Genomic DNA, 22,265 nt, shown 5'->3' with positions numbered 1-22,265 from the left:
TTGCTGAGGCTCAGTCTTCTGTAGCCTGTCAGTTGGCAACCCTCCAATACATTTCATATTCATCCACGAGGCTTATTTCACATGCAGCCGAAGGTACCTCATGGGCAGTGGATTCAAGCATATCCATTAGGAGACGTGCCTGGATGTGCTTGTGTGATTTTTTACGGAGCCTTTCAATTCATCATTCAAAAATGCACCCTTAGATGGCAGTTTGCTGTTTGGCCCAAAAGTGAAGGAGACACTGCCCAAGTGTGAGAAGGATAGAAAGACCCTCTCTGTAGTGGGCATACATTTTTCTATTGCTCAAAGATCCTTTTCTAATAATCAATGAGTTGGTTAGAAAATGTGGCTCTTGAAGTCCCACGGTACTTACCAGGGCACACATGGAGAAAGTTCCCCTAGAGGCAGAAGGGGGAACTCTAATGGAAGATGAATTCCCTGGCAAAGGAGGCCCGCAAAGATAAGCGTCCAGAGGTTCTTTCTCTGATATACCTGTCAGCACTCCTAAAAGGAAGCCTGATTGTCCCCCTCTGGAGGTAATCGAGGGTTTGACTATCCCTGCACCAGAGAGCTTAGCTAGATGTAACAAGCGATACTTGGGTGCAGAGGATTATTTCCAGGGGTTATGTAATTCTTTTTTCCCTTCCACTGCCATCTGTATGCAAAATTTCCGATGTTTCACCCAGTCAAAGGAAAGCATCAGCACTCACAATACAAAAACTGCTAGAAGAGAGTCATCCAAAAGGTCCCACCATACCAGATGGAGTCCGGAACTTGCTGAAAATTCCTTTTAGTGTCCAAGAAGACAGGGGACTGGAAACCAATTTTGGATCTCAGCACTTTGAACAAGTCAGTTCAATATACAAAGTTTTGGATAGTCATGGATCACTCCATTCTATCTTTCCAAGGCAAGGACAACTGGATGTGCTCGATAAACCTTTAGGGTGCATACGATCATATAAAAATGAACAGACAATCCAGAAGGTAGTTACGCTTCCACCTGGAAGCCGGTCACTGTCAGTTCAGAGCACTGCCCTTTGGCCACACCTCAGCTCCCAAGGTATTTACCAAATGCGTGACAGTGGTAACAACTCACTTGAGACTGCAGGGATTCTGAGTGTTTCCATGTTTACAAAACTGGCTCTTCACCACCCCGACCAGGCATCTGCTAGTAAGAGATCAGGTACTTCAGATTTGTTCTTTTCTAGGGTAGCTATAAATTACAAAAATGTCTCATTTAGAACCAAAACTAATTTTGGAATTCATAAGAGCAGTCTTCAGTACAATATCAGTGACAGCCTCTCTTACTCCGTCAAGAGTTCAGATTCCAGATCATGAAGATAATTCACAATACCAAAATTTCAGCTCGGTTGATCCTTCAAGCATTGGGGTCAGTGTCAGCTGCCTTAGTCTTTGTTCCTCCAGCAAGATTTCATATGGGAATTCTTCTGTGGATGCTAGCAACACAGTGGTCAATTCTTTACTAGCACATGTCAGCACAAGTAAGAGTCACTCAGGCATCCAAGAGATGCCTCTGGTGGTGGATTCAGTTGGATCAGGTTCTCCCTCAACCCAAGGCCATAGTGACCACAGATGTTTCCCAGATTGGGTGGGGCAGCGCTTCCTGGGGAAGATGGTCCAAGGCACTTTGTCCCCGAAGAGACCAATTTGCTTGTCAGTGTCCTATAGATGAGAGCAGTGCTGTTAGCATTGCAGACCTTCCAAGATGCTCTACCTCTAGGGACAGTTGTGATTCAAACAAGGAAAGGAAGGGGAAGAAACATCTGTTTTACTTTTACTAGAATGACCAGATAAAACCTCCTCAAAAAAAAAAAAAAGATTTTATCATCCCCTTAAGTAACCATTTATTCTTCCTTTCCACCAAGGCCCGGTGACGAAAACCAGAATAAATGGAGCAATCTTCTTGTAAGTGCACCGGGCCCAGACAATAAACACAAAGTGAATGCCCATCAGAACTGGCAGTTTGTGGTTGCACTCTAGGCATTTCTTAAAACCAGTGGTACCTTTACCTTTATTGGCATACTTCAATCCACAAGAATCGTGCGCGCACACACAGCACAGTAAAAGTTAAAAAAAGGAAGAAGAGATAGGGGAAGAAAAAGGGGCTACCAACATTGCTAGAAAGGAATACCTGGAGGTACAAAAATCTACCAGCGATGGTAGATAGAGTACAGCCAGGTGTAGAAAAGAAACAAACTAGTACTTTTGTTTTTAAACAAGAAAAGAAAGGGGACTATAAAGACTACCAGCAATGGTAGTACAAAGTACACCGAAGTATGTAAGTGAAAGCAGAGAGGAGTGTAAAAGCTGTCAGAGAGAGGGTAGACTACAAAGAAAAACTTACAAAATGATACAAATAAGAAAAAAACCCGTATATAACTATATAAAACTAGAAATATAAAAAAGAAAAACACACACAGCTCGAGAGCTATGGCGATGCGTGTGTCACAGGAAAGCGACAAACGAGATCTGAGGTAATTTGGAGAGGAGCATTCTGGGTAGGACTTAAGCTTGAGAGTTTTTGGTTCTCGCGGGCTGTAATAACGGCTGAGCTAGTTCTGAGGTTTAGAACTGACCCTGTATGTCAAGGATAAATGAAGATGGACAGCACAGATGGAAATTCATGGTAAGTACATAATTTCCTTTTCTAACCAAACCATTGTCGTCCTGCAGTGCATTGTGTTCTCTTTATGTGACATCTGTAGGCGGCAGATGTTCTTTGTGTTTCACTGTTGCAGTCATCACATTTGGGTTATCCCTGCCAGGGTAGCCCTCGGCTGGCCTGAATACCAGAGACTTAGTATTTCTGCATCAGTTGCTGTCGCTTGAAGACTGCCATCAAGTCGTCAGTAGTTTAAAGTAAGACAGCCAACGCCATTACATCAGTCTTTCTTGCCGTAAAGCCCGAAGCAGAAGCAGTTCTCATGAGTGCTGGTTGGCCGCTCCCTGAGTTTGTCTACCAAATTGAAGTTGAAATCTTCTAAAGCTAAGTATCCCCGTTGGGGATCCTTTTTTCTTGCACTAACTGATGTCAGAAAAAGTTAATTGTCTCGCCTGTGGAAAACAAATACCACACCGAAAATTCCACTCTTACTGCATCACTTGTTTAGGCCCAAGCCACGACCCTCGTTGTCGCTTCTATGCTTTGTTCAACATCAGAACTATCCATTGTTGGGCCCATATTGTAGCCAGATACTTTTGCTTACAGTCCTCGAATTCTGATATGGCTTCGGTAAGCCATCCAACAGCAGATCTTCCAAAAAAAAGTAAAGACAGAGACAGACCGCACAGGTCCAAACCTACTGACGATGCGTCCGTTAAGCTAGTCATCAGTTTTCCGGTCCTTAGTGAGGTGCTTTTGCAGCCCATGATGCCCTCTTCTGTTGATTAGCAGGCTGCTACCGAGACCCTTTTGGAGTCCAGTATGCCGCAAAACTCTTCTTCGACTAAGGATCCTGCGGTTGTCTCAACCTTTAATGGGTCCAGAGCCGCTGAGCAAGCACCGGCTTCCGAGGAAGTCCTAGGTTCAGCTGCCATTGTCCCTACAAACATTGGTCCTTTCCTTCTCCCAGTAAACCAGCCAAGCCTAGGCCCCATGGAAGCAGACCCACCAGACAGCAGCCCCAGGGAATGCAGAGATCTAAGCAATGGACTATCTCCACTTCAAAACCAGGGAGTTGTAAGCCACCCCCTTATAGTAAAAACTCACAATGACTCCTCTCCTCCACCCCCTCCCTCTGCCCACCTTCACTTACCCCTAGGAGGAAAACTCTACTTTCACTCAAGCACCTCGGCCACTATTACCAAGGACCACTGGGGTTCTGAACATTGTCTCTCAGGGATACACATTTTCCTTCCACACCTTTCCAACCCCAAAAGAGTTCCCAGATCTGCCACCATATCATTGGGCAGAGGCACAAAAGCAAATCCTTTCCCTGCTCTCTAAGGGCAATAGAGCACGTTCCTGCAGAAAAGATAGGCCAAGGTTTCTACTCCAGACTTTTTCTGGTGCCCAGAAAAGAGGGCACCTGGTGCCCCATCCTCGATCTGTCTATTCTCAACACCTTCCTGGTGATCCCAAAATTCAAAATGCTCACCCTCCAGCAGCTGCTACCCATGCTGTCCAAGAACGCTTGGCTAGCCACCCTAGACCTAAAAGAGGCCTACCTCCACATTCCTATCAGGGAATCATGCGGGAAATATCTCCACTTCAGGGCAGGATTCCAATACTTTCAGTTCTCTGCACTTCCCTTTGGCTTATCTACTTCCCCCAGAGTTTTTACAAAATGTCTGGCTCCTTCCATTGCCTTTTGCAGACAAAGAAATATTCAGATTTACCCATACTTAGACGACTGCCTTATTCAGGCAGACAGCCAGGAGAAGCTGCTCAAGCACCTGGCCTTTGTAAAGACCATACTAACCTTCTTAGGGTGCACAATCAATGAAAAGAAATCCAAACTGGTGCCCACCCAAAGGATAATCTTCCTGGGAGCAAGTCTGGACACAGCTTCCCAGATGGCATACCTTACTCCAGAGAAACAAATTTTCCTGACGGCCTACTTCTATCAACTAGCCCCCAGGCCCCAGCTAACTGCATGGTAGATCCTGCAAGATCCTGCAAGCTCTGGGGTTCATGGCATCTTGCATACTACTCACTCCATCTACCAGACTGCATATGAGGAAACTTCAATGGTACAGAAAGAGCCTTTGGTGCCAACACACTCTAGACCTGGAAACTCTTCTACCTATAATTCCTTGCCTCAGAAAAGATTTTCTTTGGTTGGCAACAGCATGCTCCCACAACAAGGGAATGCTCTTCTCCCCACCCCCTGCTGCCCAGACCCTCACCACAGATGCATCAGACTACACTTGGGGTGCACACCTGGATGGCAGGTGCATACAGGGCCAATGGAGCCCACAGCAAATTCCACTGCACATCAGTCAAAAATAGATGATGACTGTGCAGCACACCTTGATGGCTTTCAAGCCCCTTCTCTCTCCAGAGACTCTCCTGATCAAAACAGACCAAACACCACTGTGATGTGGTACATCAACAAGCAAGGAGGGACTCTCTCCTACCCTCTATGCAGCCTGCCTGTGAGCCTTTGGCACACAGTCTCTGCCATGCAACTACACCTTTTAGCACAATTCCTACCAGGCTCTCTCAACTCTCTGGCAGACTAATTAAGCAGAAATCTTCTGGACCCTCATGAGTGGCAACTCAGCAGAAGTACCTTCACCCTAATAACTCAGAAATGGGGAACCCCGAAGGTCGACCTCTTTGCCTCCCACACAAACCATCAGCTCAGCAAATTCTGCACCAGGGAACATCACCGCATGGCTTGGAAAGTGGATGCCGTGTCCTTCCCCTTGGCCAGTCTATCAGTCTGTGCATTTCCTCCCCTACCTCTCATCCCCAGGGTACTGCTCAAAATAAGGGAGGAAGAACCAAAGACCATTCTTATAGCTCCAAACTGGCCCCGCCAGCACTGGTACCCCTTGCTGCACAGCCTGTCCTCGCTACCCCTATGGCATCTTCCTCAGATTCCAAACCTCCTGACCCAGAGGGAAGGGGAGTTCTTGCATCCCCAATTGCAGACACTCAGTCTGGCAGCTTGCCTTATTCCCTAACCCTGATCCAATCTGCAAACCTCAGTAAACAGGTTCTGGATGTTATCTGTGAGGCCGGATGTCCTAGCACTAGAAGGTCTTATGCTGATAAATGGAAAAGGTTCTGCACCTGGATCCAGGCTAAGGGAGCCAATACGGCACAGCCTTCCCTCCCTCTCATCCTGGATTGCTTAGCTGACCTACTACACAGTGGCCTCTCTTTCTCTTATGTAAAAATTCATGTCTCTGCTATTTCTGCTAATTTTCCCACTGAGCAGCCCCTTTTCTCACACCCTTTGATCAAACAGTTCCTAAAAGGGGCTAACAACTTGAGGCCACCCAGAAGGGCACCAACACCAGCTTGACACCTTAATTTTGTATTGGAAAAGCTCACCCTGCCCCCTTTCGAACCAGCTTCTTCTGCAGAGCTAAAATTTCTCTCCTGGAAGACAGCATTCCTTCTGGCCATCACTTCAGCCAGGAAAGTCTGAGCTGCAAGCACTCATGGCTGTGGAACCCTTCATCATCTTTCATGCAGACAGGTTATCCCTCAGAACTAAACCATCCTTCATGCCTAAGGTGGTGTCCAGTGTGCTCTCAACCAATCCATTCATTTGCCCACCTTTTTTCCTAATCCCCAGAACAAGGGGTAAAGGATCCTTCACTCTCTAGATGTGCACAGACAGGTTCTATCTAGACCGGACTAAATCCTTCAGAAAATCTGATCAATTGCTGGTAAGCTTTGCTACAGGGGCAGAAGGCATAGCCATCTCCAAACAAACCATTTCCAAATGGATAGCACACTGCATCCATTTCTGCTACAACCAGCATGGAAAGCCTTCCCCCAAGGGGGTCAGGACACACACCCCACCAGAGCAGCCTCCACCTCTGCGACTTTCCTCAGAGGAGTCCCCACCAGGAACATCCTGGAGGCTGCCATCTGGACATCTGTTCACTCTTTTACTAAGCATTACCACCTGCCTCTCTTCTCCAAATCCAGCCCCTAGTTTCATTGACTGCCTCCACCCTTTTCCTCAGTTTTGGGAATCAACCCAAATGTGATGACTGAAGCAGTGAAACATGAAGAACATAGTACAGTTGTGTACACTTGCCATAAATGTAGCTGTTCAAGTATATTCACTGTTGCAGTCCTGGTCCCCCCCCCCATCCCCTTTTCTTCTCTTTCTCTTACCAAACTAACTTGTTCTCCTTTCCTTTCAAGGGACATATTGGTATTTATTTTCCACTGGTGTGTTTTCTTCCACCAGACTCTGGCCTCCTACTTGGGGGCTCCTAACAGGTTAGGGCAAGAAAAACTGATGTAATGGCGTCGGCTGCCTTACTTTATACTACTGAAGACCTGACGTCAGTCCTCAAGCGACAGCAACAGAGACAGAAATACTACGTCTCTGGTATTCGGGCCGGCCGAGGGCTACCCTGGCATGGATAACCGAAATGTGATGACTGCAACAGTGAATACACTCCAACATCTACATTTATGGTAAGTGTACCCAACTGTACTTTCTGCCTTTAGTGGCACTACTCTGAATTAGTGCTGTCTCCAAGTGTCCAAAACAGTCTATATCCCCTTTATATGACACTGGTCACAGATGTTCATCGTGCATACAGCTGCAGTCATAACAGATGGGTTATCCTGCTGTCAGGCGGGTCCTCGGTTGGCCGAATTCCAAAGTCTAGGTCCGGCGTCGGTTGTCGTCGCTTCTTCCCTGACGTCAGCGCGACAGGGGTATAAAAGAGGCAGCCGACGCCATTTTCCCCAGTCTTTCTTGCCGCGCGGTGCCCGAAGCAGAAGCAGTTCGCAAGTGCCGGTCGGCCAGCTCCTGAGATTTACAAAAGTATTTCAGCCGAAGTTTTCTTGAAAGCTAAGTACCCCGTTGGGGAAACTTTTCTTGCCTCAGACCGATGTCAGACAAAGTTAATAATTGCATTTCATGTGGGAAGCAAATACCGCATAAGGATTTCCACTCTTTCTGTATACCTTGCTTAGGCCCAGACCACGACGTCTCGGCCTGCCGTTTTTGTGCTAGATTCAATAAGCGCACTATTAAGTGTCGGGCGGAGTTCGCCCTTCACTTTTTTAGCAAAAAATTTAATTATATTATGTCTCCGACTCCAGTTTTGAGCAAAAAACGCAAAGATAAGGACCGACACACGAGGTCCGCCCCACCTACTGAAACCATGCTAGGGCCGACTACCGGTTCTCCGGTACTCAGCGAGGTGCCTACGCAGCCCCTGAGTACCGATGACAATGCATTACCGGTGTCTTTAGTACCCGAGGTCGAAGGCTCCTCGGCCCCCATTCCTACTACAGATCCCTACGCCACTCCTGGCGGGGAAACTCAGAATTTAGACAGGCCTGCCATTTCTCAAGTGGTCTTCAGGCCTTCCTCCTTCTCTATTAAAGCCTTCACTAAATCTAAAGCAGCCATGAAAACCAAAAAACAAGTTCCTCAGACCCCCTCTCAAGGCACCATGCCTAAAAAACAGATGCTTAAAATGGCTGAGGATTTGATTACTCTTATCAGGGGTTCTCATCCCCCCTCTGACAAAAGGCCCAGATTAGAGGAAGACTACCCTTCCTCAGATCAAGCTTCTATTACCTCAGAACTATCTGAGGACCAGGATTATGCCTATTCTCCATTCGAAGACTCTGATGCCGAGGAGTCTATTCCCTCAGTCTCCCCCCCTGAGGACTTCTCTTTTGGGGAAACCCTGCATACATTGAGGGAACACTTTCACTGGGAAGGCCAAGATTATTCAGATTCCAAGAAAATGCTCAGGGAATTTCTTCTGCTCCCCCAGCACAGGCCTCTGGCTATCCCTCCTGTTTTAGATATATTGGATGATGTGTACACAGAAGCCAGCCTTAATCCTGACCCTTTGCCTCCAGCTCCTGTTAAACCAGACAGGTATTACTGGGTTCCTGATTCTCACCAGTTCCTATATAAAAGTCATACTGCTGACCCAGAAATTATTTCACAGGGTCCCAAGGGTATTAAGGCCTCTACTGCTAAAAATCCATTACCTTCAGAGAGAGATTCCAGAGCTTTAGAAAGGTGGGGGGAAAAGGTGTACACCTCGGCCACCTTAACCATGAGGGCATTAAACTGTCAGTTCCATATGTTAAAGTATCAACAGTTTTTGATATCTCAGCTGAAAAGCAAGATGACACAACCAGAACAACCAGATTTAAAAGAGTTGCAGGATTTGTTGCATGGTGCAGAGCAAGTGGGTAAACATACCTTGCAGTGTGGTTTTGATGCTTTAGAGGCCTCATGTAGAGCTGCTGTTACGGGGTCTGTTATACGTAGGCATGCTTGGCTCAAAGAGCAAACCTTACCAGATCATGTCAAAGCTAAATTATTAGATGCACCTCTTCAAAAAGATGTATTGTTTGGTGTTAAAGCTGAGGAGGTGCTAAAGAAAATGGAGGAAAAAGCGAAATCAATGCAAACAGTGAAAGATTTCCTGCAGGTACAGCCTCCACGTTTCAGCAAAAACTGGCCTTCAAAAAATTGGTCCTTTCCAGCCACGGACAGACCTCTAAGGGTCAGATACAGGCGCCCAAGGGGCAGAGGGCAACCTCAAGGATCCTTTAGAGCCAGACAGTGGCAAGCACCAACCCCAAGAGGTGGAGAAGATAGATCACAGTCTTTTAGAAAACGGACACAATGACTTCCCCCTACACCTGCCAAGCAAAGCTTTAATGGCAGCACCTTTGGGCGGAAAATTAACATTATTCTCAAAAAATTGGCATATTGTTACAAAAGACAAATGGATTTTGGACATTATAGACAGAGGCTACAGGTTCCACTTTCACACCCTTCCAAAAATGAGAGGCATGCCAAACCTGCCACAAAATCAAAGGGCAGAGGCACAAAAACAAGTTTCAGCTCTCCTAGACATGAAAGCAATTCAAGAGGTACCTGCAAAAGAACAAGGTCAAGGGTTTTAATTCCAGACTATTCCTGGTACCGAGAAAAGACAAAGATTGGAGACCTATCTTAGACCTATCCATCCTAAACACATATCTACAGGTGCCAAAATTCAAGATGCTCACATTACAGCAGCTTCTTCCCATGCTGGGCAAGGAGTCTTGGCTGGTAACATTGGACCTCAAGGAGGCATACCTGCATGTCCCTATCAGACAAGATTGCAGAAGATACCTCAGATTTCTCGCAGGTTCAACCCATTACCAATTCTCTGCATTGCCCTTTGGCTTATCTACTGCGCCCAGAGTGTTTACGAAATGCCTGGCATCAGTAATCGCCTTCTGCAGACTACAAGGGATACAAATCTCCCCATATCTGGACGACTGCCTGATCCAAGCGGACAGCAAGGACATACTACTGCAGCACCTGGAGTTTGTAATAAAACTGTTGAACTTCCTGGGATACACAGTCAACAAAAAGAAAGCAAAACTAATACCCTCTCAAAAAATAATCTTCCTGGGTGCCAGCTTGGATACAACCACCCAGATGGCCTACCTCACGCCAGACAAGCAAGGGCAACTGTCTCAATACTTCAGAAAAATGGCAACTTACACCAGGCTAACTGCAAGGAAAATCCTGCAGGCTCTGGGATTCATGGCATCTTGCATCCTACTAATCCCATGTGCAAAGTTGCATATGAGGAAACTTCAATGGTACCTGAAAAACTTATGGTTTCAACACAGCCACAGCTTGGAAACAATTATCCCACTCATTCCATGCCTTCAGAAGGAATTTTTGTGGTGGGCTCAAGCTTGCTAAAGAAACACAAGTCTTCCTTTCTGTGTACCTCCAGCAACTCAAGTCATCACAACAGACGCCTCAGACTACGCCTGGGGAGCACACATGACAGATCAGTGCATTCAGGGAAAATGGACCCGAAAAGAGAAGCACCTCCACATCAACCAAAAGGAAATGTTAGCCGTGCAAAAGGCTATTATGACCTTCAAAGACCTACTGCATCCAGGCCAGCTATTGATAAGGACAGACAACACCACAGTGATGTGGTACATAAACAAACAGGGGGGAACTCATTCATACCCCCTGTGCAGACAAGCCATGACCCTATGGAACACAGCACAGAAATTGCAAATTCAACTGCAGGTACAATTCCTGCCAGGGAAGGAAAACACACTGGCAGACAACCTAAGCAGAAATATGACAGATCCACACGAATGGAAGTTGCACCCTCAACTTTTCACAAAGATAACTCTGGCATGGGGGCAGCCAGACATAGATCTCTTTGCTACCCACAGAAATTGCCAGTTGAAAAAATTTTGTTCAAGGACCTATCATCCACAGGCCTGGAAAGTGGACGCACTTTCCTTCAATTGGGCAACGCTGACAGTCTATGCTTTCCCGCCTCTTCCTCTGCTGCCCAAAGTTCTATTGAAACCAGAGCAGAGAGGCCGAAAATGATTCTCATCGCTCCAGACTGGCCAAGACAACACTGGTATCAGCTCCTTAGGAGCCTGACACACTCCCCACCATGGACCCTACCTCTAGTCCCTCTTCTGTTGTCCCAGCACAACTACAAAACCCTTCACAGCCATCTCAAAACTCTGAATCTAGCTGCATGGAGAATTCCTTGATTTCCCAACAGTTTCTCCTCTCCAAGGAGGTGCAGGATGTCATCTTGGAGGCCAGAAGACCTTCGACTAGAAAGGCTTACTCCGCCAAATGGAAACGATTTTATGCCTGGAATCTCGAAAAGGGACAGAATCCTTGGGTAATAAATATACCTCAAATTTTACAGTACCTAGCTGAGATGTTAAACAATGGACTTTCCTTCTCCTCCATCAAGATCCACGCTTCAGCCATTTCTGCACAATACAACACAGATCCTCCATTATTCTCTCACCCTCTCAAGGCAGTTCCTCAGAGGGGCAAAGAATATAAAACCCCCAAGGAAACCACCAGTCCCTGCTTGGGACCTCAACTACGTATTGGAAAAGCTGACCCTTCCTCCCTTCAAGCCAGCTTCTTCAACAGAGTTACAGTACTTGACATGGAAAACAGCCTTTCTTCTGGCTATCACCTCAGCACGCAGGGTTTCGGAGCTACAGGCCCTCATGGCTGTGCAACCATTCATCATTTTCCATCAGGACAGAGTTTCCTTACAAACCAGTCCTACCTTTATGCCAAAGGTAGTATCCAGTGTTGCTTTGAATCAGACTATCCACTTACCTACCTTTTATCCTAATCCACAGAACAAAGGGGAAAGACTACTACATTCCTTGGACATTCACAGACAACTACGTTACTACTTGGACAGAACAAAGCCATTCAGGAAATCTGAGCAACTCTGTGTCCTATGCTGTAGGTGCTCAGGGAAAGGCTATTTCCAAACAGACAATTTCAAAATGAATAGCCCACTGCATACACTTTTGTTACTCTTTTCATGGAAAAACTATGCCTGCATGCATCAGATCCCACTCCACCAGAGCCACAGCTACCTCTGCAGTATTCCACAGGGGGGTCCCTACCAAGGACATTTTGGAAGCAGCCACATGGAGTTTAGTGCACACTTTCTCCAAGCACTATCACCTCCCACTATACTCAAAATCTAGAGCGGGCTTTGCCACAGCAGTCCTGCAGGGCATCGTAGCCCCTCCTAGTTCCACTTAGTGCCTACCACCCTTACTTAGCTTTGGGATTCTACCCATCTGTTATGACTGCAGCTGTATGCACGATGAACATAGTACAGTTTTGTACCTACCATAAATGTAGATGTTCGAGTGCTCATACAGCTGCAGTCCAGGTTTCCCTCCCTCCAACCCCTCTTAGGACAGGCCTTATGACAAACACTTTTCATATAACCTTTTTGGGGTATTCTTTTATGGTGTATTTGCTTGCAACTACTGTTTTTGATTTATCAACATTGCATCTTTGCATAACATTATGTTTGCCTTCCTTTTGGGGGCACCTGACATCTGGGGCAAGAAAAACTGAAGAAAATGGCGTCGGCTGCCTCTTTTATACCCCTGTCGCGCTGACGTCAGGGAAGAAGCGACGACGACCGACAACGGACCTAGACTTTGGAATTTGGCCGACCGAGGACCCGCCTGACGGCAGGATAACCCATCTGTTATGACTGCAGCTGTATGAGCACTCGAACATGTACATTTATGGTAGGTACAAAACTGTACTTTCTCTCTCCACTATGTTACAGTGGCCCTGCTCTTAATTTGCGCTTTTTGATTGTATGTTTTGCTGGATTTGCCTCTGAATTTCATTGGTAACATGTAAATAAACTTTTCATTGGTTTAAAACTTGTTTTGTAAAAAGAAGTTGTTAAAGGGCTGTATTTTAATAAATCTCTATTTTAACTTGAGATTTCAGCTACCCTATTTTTTTTTTCTTTTTTTAGTAAATCTTCCTTTAGTGGCAGTTTACAATGGACAATTTCACTGTTTCTAAACATTCTTTAATGTTTCCTATTTGAATTTGAAGCAGCAATCAGATTAGTTCTGTTTAGGTTATAAATGTCACCTATTGCTTCATCTATTCACTGACTTCTAAGGTTGCCTTTTAAGGTAGATATCACAGGTACTAGAAGGAAATAAAATGAGCTTTTAGAGATGGCCAAAAATCATACATAGAGACCTGGGCATAGACTAAGAATGGAATAAGAGTGGAACGTTAAATAATGCTAAGAATTGAAAAAATCTGCTTTCTTTGTAGTAAATTAAAGGAGATTAAAGAAGCAATTTGTAATGACTTTTAGATGCAGTCATTTTCTTAAGAATATAAACAGGCTGTGTAAATAAAGGAAAAAAATAATTTTACACAGAAATAAATTTAACTCTCAAGATGCCAAAAATGCTCTTGCTAAACTATCAAATCAAAGCCAGATATGAGGTAAAAATAGCCACCCAGGTAACCACAGAGCCTTTTTAATTGCATTAGAAACCTCTGTGTTGAGGACACTGTGCAGAGTTAATAGTAAATGATGTGTCATACTCTGACCCAGAAAACATTACCAGCATGCTAGCAGACAAATTTAACTCAAACACCAGTATTCTCAGGTAGTGGTGGAGCGAGAGGTACAACACCCCCGGGCGCAAAGTGTTGGTGGGGTGTGTTCTGCCAATCCTGATCGCTCTTTAATGTAATACTTGTTTTTAAAAGCCGGTATTGCATTTGTGGTCAAACCTGAGCACTGTAGTGCTCTGTGCATGGTCTGAATTGTATCCACTGCTTGCTACATTGTAGCAAACTGTTTGATATTTATTATAACTAAAACATGAGCACTGTGACGCTCCATGCAGCAGGGTATAAACTGTAGTAACTGTTTACTATATGTGTATGAAGCATTTTGCTGCAGTTTAAAAATAAATGTTTTTTATTTATTTACTTACTTTTTTAAACTAAAATGGGTGCTGAAGCGCGCAGTGCAAGCAGATATAAACAGTAGCAGCTGTTTGCTAGATTTGCTGCAAACAGTTTCCTACAGTTTAAAAGAAGAAATGCTTTTTTTTTTTTTTTTTTTTTTTTTTAACTAAAATATGTTAAAAGAGGGTTGGGGGCGGGGCACAGAAGTGGGCCCCGAATGGTTGGGACTGGGGGGGGGGGGGGGGCCGCGGCGGCATGTCTCCAGCCACCTGATTGGTGTGCCAGTAGAAGGAATATCCGTTTTTCTTCTGTTTGTTTTGCTGGGAGGTGCATTAATCTAACTGTAATAAACAGATTAATTGAACTAAGGGGGCGGTGGGCTGCTGGTTCATAGCACCAGCCCTGGGCACCAATTGAACCAGCTACACTTGTGTTCTCAGATCATATATCTGCATCTACCTCAGCCCCTCATATCTCCCAAGAACAACTTCTGAAGGTGCTGTCTAAGGTCAAGAGCACTGCTGTGAGGCTGGACAACATAACCAAGCTGCCTACTAGTCATACTGAAACATGACTTGTCATATCCACTGCAGAGGCTATTCAGTGTCAGCTTGAAAACAGGTGTGATGCTGGTTGAATGGAGGAAAGCAATAGTCATTCCCTTGAATAAAAGTGGGTCTTCAAAGGACCTGGGTAATTACAAACTCATAAAGCCTCATCTGTATGGCTATGGAAAAGATCATTATGGAGTTAATAAGGATATAGGTAACCTGCAGAATCTCAACCCAAGGCAGTTTGGATTTGTCAAGGGATGATGCTGCCTACTGTACCTGATTGACTACATTGAAAACATTACTATAGCAATGGGTAACGGCACATCAGTACATGTTTCATATCTAGACCTCGCAAAGTCATTCATCACCATCCTGCACTTGGGTATCGTACATTAACTGTCCAAGATAATTATAAGTCCTTATGCAACTCATTGGATAGCACACTGGATGACAAATACAACCCAAGAGTTAAGGATGGGCAGTGCTACATCCTCCAAAAGACCTGTCACGGCATACCCAAGGGGTTCTTTCCTTAGACCACACCTCTTTGGCATTTAATTCTCAGTGGTCAAAGCTAATATTAATGGTTTGTGGCTGACCAAGTTTGCAGATGACTTTAAACTTGGTGTTGTCATAAACTCCCGAAAGAACACCATAATCCAAGAGTAATAAATCTCAAACTAATAATTGTCAAAATCATGGACTAAACTAAATGCCAAGAAATGTATAATCATATGCTTTGGCAAGCATGAATCCCCTTGTAACTATCTCATTCACCCCCTGAAAATTGATCCCAGTTTCAAAAATTAATCATCGTGTATCCAGTGTTGTAAGGAAGTCCTTTTTCATCATACAGCTTATATGTAAAGGTCTGATGGACAGGTCCAGGGATGTTGTCATTCCACTGTAGTCTGCACTGATTAGACCAATCAATGAGTATAATGCCCTCTGCAGTGTGTACTCGTCCAAACCGTTTTCACAACTGGAAAGACTACAGAGCTTCCTCACTAGGGAAATCAAGGGCCTAAATCATAAAAGCTATGTGGACAATCTCAAAGCCTACTGAGAGGTGGCATCTGTTTCAATTATAGAGCTTCAGTAGACCCAATCCTGCCAGATATATTACATATTCACAAGTCCAGTGTTGCCACAAACACCCACTCTGGAGATCTTAGTGTCTTCTGCAACAAAAATAGAACATTTTGGAGGGATAGGTATGTATCATAGGAGGATACAGGGAACATGTAAATCTCCCATCATATCCTTGTTCTGCCCATCTGTCTGTAGCTTGTTTGTACACAAAGTGTAAGGGCTAAAAACTAATATGGGAATGGAAGTCTAGGCTTTTTTAAGATTCTCTGAAATCATTAGTGTATTAAGTACCTGTGAATCTATAGAAAATATTACATGTATGAAGGTCCATACAACACGAAAAATGTGGCTTGGCATTTTTCACAATAGATTCTTTTCCAGAAGGGAAGTAAACTTTTCTAAGTCAAGATGCATTGTAAATAATCCTTAAAAATACAGCAAATAAAAGCCTCACAGGCAACTATTCCCTTGTATCTTAATGAGTCTCTTCTATCCACCCTTCATCTCTTCTTGCTTTTATAATTTTGAACTCAGAATTGTTACAGAAATATTGTATAGAATAGCATGCACTTGTTGAACAGATACATAAAATGCGGTTTACCTCCATTTGTTTGAGAATGGTATGTGCGATCGTGCATTTGTGCGACTCAACAGAACGAATTACAGAACACTTCCGAGGACAAATGTCGAAAATGGTTTGACTGGAAACCATTTTCAACATTTGCCCATGTGTTTGAATGGCATAGTGCATTCGCATTATAGCCATTTGAACCTCTGTGAATCGGCGTTGCGTTTTTTTGCTGTTGTCCTTTCGATGGAATGCACGTCGGACAACAGACACACGACCTAATGGAGGTAAACCATAAAATGCATATGTTTCAGATATCACTAATTGTAAAGACATTAAGGAATGGATTGTAGGATGGATTGTAGGAGTAAAACCTGAGAAAAAATAAACATGCAGATTTAAGGGCTCTTGCCTCTCTTCATGACATCTCAAGCAGAATAGGTAACTTGCAGGGAAGGTCAGTTTAAGGAACCAGTAGTTAATGGTCATTACCTTATCTGCCCCCATTATTTCAAATGTCCATCCCTTTTTATAGTTGCAACAGATGTTCATCGTATTATTCACTGTTACAGTAGTAATTCTTGGGACTTATGCCAGAGAAGGCCTAACGTCCTAGCAACTTTGAGAGCTTTTCTCCATACTCCCTCCCTCCTTCCTAGCCAGGTAGCTGCCCTTCCATCTGGATGTCTGCATGCCTGTTGCATAAGAATGATGCCTCCTCAGACTGTCTTCAGTTCTTTCTTGCTACAGTATGAGAGCATATAAAGTCATTAGTCAATGTAAATATTGAACATAGTCATTATGTTTAGCCTGCCTTCCAAAAACAGATATGTACCCCATTGGGGTTAAAAATGTCATTCCTTTTGTTTTTTGCTTGTTTGCAGAGCAGTTGTGTGTGTGTGTGTGCGCGTGCGTGTGTGTTAAGTGTTGGTCAGGAAAGTTTTTTACGGTTAACAGGTTCATTTTTTGTGAAAACCTAATCCCTCCTTACAATGTTTTTTGTTTAGGGGAGGAGCGTGACATTACTTCCTGTCTTTAGTTTGCTAGGTTCAACCAAAAGACCATCATGCACATAGCAGAATCTCTCCAGAACCATTTGAACCAGAAAGGATGTATGCATTGCCCAGGGCCGCAGTTGCTTTGGCCATGTTATTTGCAGACACGCCACTTAAAAAAATTAAATAGAAGGGATCATTAGTGTAAGGAGTACCAACCTTTAAAAAGAAATTTTTCCCCCCAAAAAAATCTGAATCCACTGACTGAGAAAAGCAATGTGGACCAGATGTCTTCTACTTTATCGTAAATGTCAGGCGCCTTTTCCTCTGCTTCCCTACAAAAAGATTTGTCATCTTGGAATACCTTCAAGAATATGAAAGATTTCTTCAGGTGAGAGCTGAGGATTACTCTGATGCCCAGAAGAGGTACAGAGGGCAACCTATGAGTTCACCAGAGCCAAAACCCTTAGTTATTCCTCCAGTGACTGAAGTCTTAGCAGATGCATTCATCTTTGGAACTGAATTTCCAACCCTGTGCTCCGTGGAATCCTGATGGCTTTTACAGTGTTGTGGATTTCTGTAAATACCAATGTACGAACACGTTTGTTTATCCAGCCATGCGTAGCTGTAAGTGGGACAGTACAAATGTGAATGCCACTGGTGTAAGGTGTTAGGGGTTGTGATTGGAAGGTGCTGATTTGGCAATTTTCAGTATTAGATCTGCTGTTGTCAATTTTCATTCTATCCTCAACTGATGAATTTGGTTCTGATCCCTCGGATCCGACTGGGCTGTTGCTAAAGCTCATGGTAACCAAAAATTCTAGAGCTTCTCCTTTACCCACACTGCACCCAACCCTAAGTTACCTCAGATCACGTTTGCTACTTTCAGCAAAATATGTGGTTGACCTACCCTATCGAGCTTTTTGAGATGCATGTTTATTGTTTTGTAAAACCCTCCATTTCTTAATTAGATATAGTTCTAGCATCTCTATTATACAATGACTGGCCATTAGCATTCAAAAATGAGCACGCTGATTTGCCAGCCCAACAAGTGTGCCCGTTATAAATCCGAGAATATACCAATGGGAAAAGGTCAGGTTGCCTGGACTTTTTCCCGTTAGTATATCTTGTATTTTTATTTATTTATTTATTTTTAGTACAAAATGAAAACGGAAGACATTTTACGTTCGGGAGATGGCCGAGACAGAAATAAAAGGATAATCAAGTATGTTCTACAAAACTTAAAAAACTTACCTGATTAACCTTTTATTTTGTCTGTCCCGACTCTCCCTAACATAAAAAGTCTCCCAGGTAAGAAGAAGAAGCAACAGAGATCTTTCTTTCTCTGTTGCTACCTGTTGACAGCCCTGATGTACTGCGTAAACGTTGGAGCACAAGTCCCATACGTATGCGCAGTACATCAAAACAAGGCAGCAATATACCACCAGCCGTGGAAGAACAGTAATGCGCCATTATACAAAGACATTAAGAAAAGTAAGTAATTTTTTTTCTTAAATAATGTCATTGTATAATAGCAATAAACAACTCTGTGGTTGTGGTATATTGAAATTTACCCACTGTTGGCTTTATTTAATCACTCGGGCTTCGCCCTCTTGGTTAAACTTCACCAGCCGTGGGGTCCATCTCAGTATACCACACCGACGTCGTCGGTTATTGCTATAATAATCCAACTCCCTTGCCTTTCTCTTATAATTTCTTTACCGTTATGATAGTTAACTTATCTTTTCCTTTCCATACATTGTGTACTTCTTAAATTACTGTTGCTATTAATTTTCTGACTTTCTACACCTAGTGTAGTCTGTTGCTACCATAACTGGTACTTTTCCCTACTTTTCAGTATTTCCTTAAAAAAAAGTCTATTCTTTTCTTGAAGGTGTTTTTCTATTTGTGAGATAGTGTCAGAAAAAGGCCCCCCTGGATTCAAAAAGTGTGTAAAGTGTGTATACAAGCTTCCGTTGTCCAATGCCCACACTTTGGGTTTACTGCCTTGGGCCTTTGCAGGAAGATTGTTCTATTTGTCATGACGTTAACCCCAGAGTCTTAGTTAAAAGGAAAAACAAAACTTACTTTGAAAGATTTGTTCCCTTCTGCTTTCATACAGGCAGTATCTGGGGCTCATTCCCCCAAAAGTAAAGATTCAAAACCTGCGAGAACATCCACATCATCTTCCCAGGTCTTGGAGCAATCTAGAAAAAGATCCAAGCCAGATCTGACCTCACCCTCGGATCCAAAGAAAAAAGTGATGACTACTTCCTTGGATCCAGTGAAAAATTTACCGGATCCGACTACCTCCATCCCTCCTGCCTCGGGTCTCATTTATCTACCATCTGTGGATCCAGTGCCATCAAGGTTGCCTTCACCATTTTTGAAGCATCACATACCCAGGTCCCCATCTATTGTTTCCATTTGTTCTTCCAGAGGTTTGACAAAGGAAGTTGTGGAAAGAGTGGTGTGGGAGATCCTCTTGGCGCAATGTCAGATGAGTGTTTTTCCAGCTCCTACCCCTTTGGGTCAGGAGGTCCGTTCTTCGACTACACCCACACTACAAGTTCATCCTGTGATTCATTCAACTGTCTGAGTCCCTGGATCTGAGCTGTCCAGCTGGTTCAGATTTGAAGATAGCAATATCTTCGGATTCAAAGCTTACTCTTAGTGCTCTGGTTCAGCTGGATCTGGAGAGCTCTCTGAGCCAAAGTTTCCCTGTTGGATCCAAGGTGTTGGAGTCAACTCCAAAGTTGTCGGATCTGTCTCTGCACCTCAGAGCCTCGGCAATTTTAGCTTGGCTTCGGCTACCACCTCAGGGAAATTGCTTTCAGAGCAGGGACGGTCAGAGGTCCAAAAGCTTGTCTTTTCGGATCTGAGGTCTTCTCTCACTCCAGGATGGTCTGCCTTTGAGGCTCTGTGAAGAGGCCTTTGTCTGCCTCGGCAGAACAGATGGCTCCAACACCCTTTGGATCTCTTGCTTTCTACCTTGATGTCTCTAAGCACGGAGCCTCATCACTGTCTACCACAGAGACGTCCATTCCGAGACCCCCAGGCTTCCCAACAGGGTATTTCAATTGCTTCCAGGAAGAAGACTTGTAAGAGGAAGCACTTGGACTCCCTATAAGAGTCGGTAATGGAAGATGCGGACTTTGATGAAGGTGAAGGGTCCTCACAGTCACCTCCTGAAGATCTCATTTGGGGAGACATCCTTGAGATCCTAAAGCAGAGAGGTGGCTGAATGCCCAGCAACCTTTCATCTGAGGAGTCTGTATTCCTGGAGGCTCAGTACTGGCCCGCCTATCTCCTGGGTTACTCTGCCCTCAGATGAGCTTATTGAGTTAATCTCTCAGTGGGCATGGAAGGAGCCCAACACAGTTGACCACATACCTTAGAAGACCGGACAAGATTATGGCACCACCTTTGGATAAGCAATTTTGGAGTAAAGCGATGCCTGTTGACGCCATGTTTGTGGCAGCGGCCACAAAAAAGGAACTTGCCAAGGAGAGCTCCACTGTTCATCCCCCTAGCAGGGTGTCCGATGCGATGGACAGGTTTAGGAAGCATGTCTATGGTTCATTGACCTTCGCCTTAAGGTCTGTGAATTATTTGGAACATTTTACAAGATTACAGAGGGATTTGATTAAGGGACTCTCAAATACCCTCTCAGGATCAGTTTCTGCAGAGGTGCAGTCATCTGGGAATTCTGAGTTGGCTACCCTGCAATTTATTTCCAGTTTTTCCATGAGGCTCATTTCACATGTAGCTGAAGGAATTTCAAGGGCAGCAGGTTCAGGTATCTCCATCAGGGGATGTATCTGGATGCATTTGTGATTTTGCGGAGCCCTTCAAGTCTTCGTTCATCAATGCTGCTTTTGACAGCAGTTCTTTGTTTGGCCCCAAAGTGAAGGGCACATTATCCAGGTGTGAGATGAATGGAACGACCCTATCTGCCATGGGCGTACATTTTTCAACTCCCTCAAAAATCCTTTTGTAGGAATCAACGAGGGGGTCAGAAGATGTGGTTCAAGAAATCCCAGGGTCTTTTCCAGGACACACATGGAGGAAATTCCCCCAGGGGCAGAGGAGGGAACTCCAGTGGTCAGTGACATCCCAAGGTAGAGGTGGTCTGCAAAACCAGGGGTTCAGAGATTCTCTTTGACGGACCTTACCAGCATTCCTGAATGGAGACCCAATTGTCCACCTCTGGAGACAGTCGGGAGCCAATTATCCCTGTACCAGAGAGCCTGGCTAGACATAAAGAATACTTGTGTAAAATCTTAACCATAACCATAGATGTCCTTCTCTTTCATGTTGCAGTATTCTTACTGTGGGATCCTCCGCCTCAGTTGACCCGTACATTGGCTCCTATGCAAAAGCTCAAGACTGGTTGCTGCTAGTGCGTGGGACATCACATGCAGGGCCATAAACCAGGGACCTTAAATATGACGTCTGCACGGCAACTGTGTGTGACCTTAAATATCTTACTTGGGAAACATTTTTTCAAGTAACCATTACATCTGCTAGACGAATTTCAGAAATTCAAGCATCGTCTTCAAGACCTCCATACTTTATTTTTCACAAGGATAGAGCTACATTATGAACAAATGCATCCTTTCTTCCCAAGGTGATAACAGAATCCAGTATCAGTCAGTTCGTTCATTTGCCAGTTTTCTTCCCCAAATTTACTAATAAAGGTTACATTTACTGGATATTCACAGGCAATTACATTTTTACCTGCAGAGAACAAAAGACAAGAAAAACAAATCAGTTGTTTTTTTTTTTTCCTTTGCAGACTTGTAATGGGGAAAACCAGTTGCCAAAGTAACTTTAGCCAAGATGGCTAACTGATTGTGTATGATGTATTTATAAAAGTTGGGGGTTACCTGTACCACAACCAGTATGAGCTCATTCAACTAGATCCTTAGCAACATCTTCAGTTTTTCTTTCCAGGATGTTCATGGATGATGTATGCACAGCAGCTACTTGGGCCGCTCCCCATACCTTTGTTACTCATGACAAATTGGATCTGGTCTCCAGAGTTAGTGCATTATTTGATTCAATGATGCTCAAGAAC

General features: G+C 44.2%; 1 protein-coding gene across 8 annotated transcripts in view; it reads left to right on the top strand.

Moving 5' to 3' along the window:
• Positions 1-22,265, top strand: part of WDR26 (WD repeat domain 26) — a 2,773,460-nt gene that overhangs the window by 2,513,268 nt on the left and 237,927 nt on the right. The gene's annotated exons all lie outside the window — the stretch shown is intronic.

Source organism: Protopterus annectens, chromosome 1.part2 (assembly GCF_019279795.1).
Source record: "Protopterus annectens isolate FY-2018-M chromosome 1.part2, PAN1.0, whole genome shotgun sequence".
Lineage (NCBI taxonomy): Eukaryota > Metazoa > Chordata > Ceratodontiformes > Protopteridae > Protopterus > Protopterus annectens.
This window is presented reverse-complemented; position numbering and strand designations above follow the sequence as displayed.